This window comes from Elephantulus edwardii, unplaced genomic scaffold, assembly GCF_000299155.1.
Source record: "Elephantulus edwardii isolate Elephantulus edwardi_28Jun2011 unplaced genomic scaffold, EleEdw1.0 scaffold00285, whole genome shotgun sequence".
Taxonomy (NCBI): domain Eukaryota; kingdom Metazoa; phylum Chordata; class Mammalia; order Macroscelidea; family Macroscelididae; genus Elephantulus; species Elephantulus edwardii.
The window spans coordinates 2,190,929-2,195,570 of record NW_006400035.1 but is presented as its reverse complement, the minus strand read 5'-3'; positions in this window follow the sequence as shown (position 1 = coordinate 2,195,570).

Here is a 4,642-nt window from a genome sequence, read left to right as displayed (position 1 = left end):
CTGACATACTTTGGACATGTTGCCAGGAGGGACGGGTCCTTGAAGAGGGACATCATGCTTGGGAGTGTGGAGGGACGGCGCAGGAGGGCAAGACCCTCTATGAGATGGATCGATTCAGTGACTGGGGTAATCGGCATGGGTGTGTTAGAGGCAGTGCGGTTGGCGCAGGGTAGAGCAGGGTTTAGGGCTGTTGTGCATAGGGTCGCTATGAGTCGGAAACGACTCGATGGCACATAACAACAACAACAACAACAACAATTATTAATTTAAACAGAAATACCAAAGCCTTTGAAAGGCTCGTTTTCAGTAGCTGAGAAACATTTGTATGTAACAGTCAGAGAGTAATAATTATTAACATATTTCAGAAATCTTCATCTTATCAACATATGACAAAAACCAAGTTTTCTCTTTTTTTACAACTTCTTAAAGCAAAGTTTATTTTTTACACTTGCGTTGCTTTCCATTTCCAACATGGACCCTGAAACTTTTTACCAGCTGATTGTTAAGTGGTTTCTAAAGTATGATGTAGAGTTTATTATTAAGTAATTACTCCAGTAGGGGGTAAAAGAGCTGACTTTAATTTTGACTTAGCTATTTTGTAACCTTATTTAGTAAGCCTCCATTTTCTCATTAGAAGATGGCCATGGGAAAAACCCCCTCCCTCATTGTAGGTTTGGAAAATGTTTTATCTTATCAGATGTCTGTATTTTAAATGGCATTATGCAAAACTAGTCATTAGCACTGTGTGTGGCATAGAATAATTTAAAAAACAAACCCTAAACCCCAAAGAGATGATGATAAGTCAGCTGCATCTGGCAGCAACCTCGTAGGTCATATGTGTCACAGTAGAATTGTACTCAGCAAGGTTCTCAAGTGCTCTGAAAGTGTAATATGTTGTCTGTTGAGTTACTAATCAAAAGGTCAGAGGTTCAAATCTAGCAGTGACCTTGCAGAAGATATATGGTCAGCCTCGTCTTGTAAGGATTGACATCTTGGGAACCTGTTGGTGGGCCCCCATAAACCAGCACTAAATCTAGAGTAGTGGTGTGAGTTTACTTACATCTTTCTTGCGCAACATCTCTGAGTGAACTTGAACTGCTTATTGCCATCCAGGGGTTTCATACTTTCTTTAAGTGCTATTTATTTATTTTCAAATTATTACTGTTTTGTTAATGCTAACCTGGAGTTGGGAGTGGCTTAAGATACTTAAAAAGTCATAGTTTTTACCTGGAGTTAAAGATTAAAGTACATTTGTATGTAGAAGTCACTGGTGCATTAAATATTCTTCATAACGTTTCTATGTTTTTCTTTTTCTTTTTTTTTTGTTTTTTTCGTTTCTCTGTTTTTCAAGCTACATTTTTTATATTTCCCGCTATATTAAAAGTTAGAGTGCAGAAAGCTCCTGTGCACTCAGGAGAGGGTAACTTCATGGAAGGGAGCCTGTGTGAAAGGCCCACTGAACTTCATTCAAATTGCTTAAATCAAGGAAACACTGACTCACAAGTTTTTAATACCTTGATTTTTAGTTCCATTCCACCTGATCACCCAGTTTCTGACTAGTTTTTTATCATGTTTTTACTAATTTTTATAATGAAAAGGGACAAAGACTCTGCACTTTGCTCACTTGCAAGCTTCTTTAGTTATCGATTTGATGTGCTGCCTCTCTGTGCTTGTCTTTTCTCTACCTGTTAGCTGTTTCCCACTTCACAACTCAGACTCTAGGCCGGGAGAGAGGGTATATGACTTCTAAAAGGTATCTTCCAGCTCTGTGGTTCTCAGATTCTGAGATGAATGAAGACCACAGTGCAGTGTCATTGAAAGGTCAAGTGCAAAAAGATGTAAGTACTAAGTCACACCAAGAACTGACATAAAAAATAGGTGATATTTCTTTTCTTTGAGCTCTTTTTCAATCTAAGCAAAGTTTACACAAAATTAGTTGAGCTATTTTTTATTTCATGGAGTCACAAGTTCCAGTTTGATATTTCTAGTAAGTCAGAATTTGTTAACATCTTTTCCCCCCCAATAGGAAAATTAGAAGATTCTTAGCAATTATACTACATTTGTGCCACCGCCTGATGGCACAAATGGTTAAGCTCTTAGCTACCAACTGAAAGGTTGGCTGTCCTAACCCACCCAACAACACCTCAGAAAGACATTTGTTGGCATTCGGAATGTCAAGAGCTCTGGAGATCCTGCGAAGGGAAATTGTATTCTAATTCTTTGGTTTTCATTTTATTTTCTTGGTATATGATCATTGTGTTTGAATGTATCAGCTAATATTCCTAGTAATTTTAAATTGTCAAAGGAATACACAGGTCACAGTTAACAAGTAACCAGGGCAGACATGTAATTTAATTACTCCTGTAAATTAACTCAGTGGAAACAGGGAGCCTAGTTGTCCACATACAGTAGCTCACAGTAGTGTCTGTATCTTAGTTTCCCACTTGTGAGGTGAAGTTAGTCTTCCCTCAATGGTTTGTGTGGATCAAATATAAAATCTATGTGAAATTCTTCTGCTTCATGACTCTGTTGTTAGGTACTATTGAGTCCATCAGAAACACTGCCTAGACCGGTATTATTCTCACGGTTGTTGCTGTACTTTAGTCTGTCTTTGCAGCCGTTGTCTTTATTGATTCTCTAATTTACCAATCCAGGCATTGCCTCCTCCTGAGAACACGTCCCAATTACATGTGCTGACATCTCACCATGCTCATTTATTTATTTATTTATTACATTTATCTTGATGAAGGTTTAGAGACTTTGGATTTCCGTTCATTCATATTTGTACACTTTTCCTCCCTGCCCACTCCTTCCCTCCAGTTCGATTTTCTCTTTGAAAAGTAAAAAAAGAAAAAAAATAATTATATCATTGTTATACATTTCCCCCACTCCAGTCCACTCTAATACACAGCTTTCGTTCTGGACTCTTGTCATAATAATAATACTTAATCATATATTCCTCCTAAACAATTCTGTCCCTCATCTGTTTCAATGCAGTATACATTATTTATCCCTTCTTAGTTTCTGCCAGCTCTGATGTCAACCCTGCTTACAATTAGTAGCACTATGCAGTATTTGTCCTTTTGTGACTGAGATATTTCACTCAGCATAGTGTCCCCCAGGATCACCCATTTTGTGTAATATTTCATGAGTTCTTTGTTTTTCAATGCAGCATAGTATTCCATTGTGGGAATATACCAAAGCTTCCTATCCATTCATTTGTTGATGGACATTGAATTGCTTCGAACTCTTTGCTATTGTGAACAGTCACAGTAAACATGGGTGAGCATATATCTGCTTGGGTGGCAGTTCTGATTTCTTTAGAGTTTATTTCCAATAGTGGAATTGCTGGGTCAAATGGTATTTTTTGAGAAGCACCATACTGCCTTCCATAGTGATTGCACCCTTTTACACTGCCACCAACAGTGAATAAGGGTTCCAGTTTTGTCACAACCTTGCCAGGATTTTGTTTGCTTTTCTGTTAAACTTTGCTAAACTAAGAAGTGGGGTGAGATGATACAAAAGTTGATTTGCATCTCTCTTAGAGCTAGGAATTTTCACCATTTCTTCATGTGTTTGTTAACCATCTGAATGTCTTCTATGGAGAAGTGTCTGTTCCTATCCTGTGACCATTTTTCAATTGTGTTATTTTACTTAATCTTGTTGTGGTGCTTGATTATTTTATAGATTTTAGATTTAAGTCCCTTATCAAACATATTTTTCCCAGTTTGTGACTTCCTTTTTAAGTCTGTTGGAGAGTTTTGGGATGTGCATAGGGATTTGATTCTTAGAAGGTCATCTGTTTTATCCTTTCCTGGGTGTAGGTTTCTCAGGATGCTTGGAAGACGGTTTATGTTGTGGATTAGGACTTCTAGAGTTCTTCAAAGCTTTTCTTTGGTGAACTTATTATAGTCCTTGGTTTTAGTCCTAGGTCCTTGATCCAGTCTGAGTTCCTTTCTATATCTGGAGTGAGGTGTGGATCTTGCTTGAGTTTTCTACAGATGGCTTTCAGTTTTGCCAACACCATTTGTTTAAAAGGCTGTCATTTCCCCACTTAACTGACTTTATCTCCTTGTCAAAAATCAGTGGAATACATGTAGATGGGCTGATTTCTAGGTTCTCAGTTCTATTCCATTGATCTATGCATCTGTCATTGTGCCAGTACCGTGCTGTCTTGACCACCACAGCAATGTAGTAGGATTTGAAATCAGGGAGTGAGATACCTCCTGCTTTTTTTCTATTTTTAAGGAGTGCTTTCCTTATTCTGGGCCTCTTTTCATTCCAAATGAAACGGGAGATTGCTTTCTTCATCTTATTAAAGAATGAAATTGTTATTTGTATTGGGATTTCATTGAATGTGTAAATTGACTTTGGTAGTATTGTCATTTTCACTATATTGAGTCTTCCTATCCATGAGCAAGGGATGTTCTTCGACTTCTCCAGGTCTCTTTTTGTTTCTTGTAGTAATGTTTTGTAATTTTCTTTGACTAGATCCTTTGTGGTTCTGGTTAGATTTATTCCCAAGGATTTTTAATCTTGTGATTAGCTATTGTAAAAGGTATTGTTTTTCTTTATTCTCTTTGTCACTGTAGACCAGTCCAATTGATTTTTGTATATTGATATTTTTTTAAAATTAAATTTT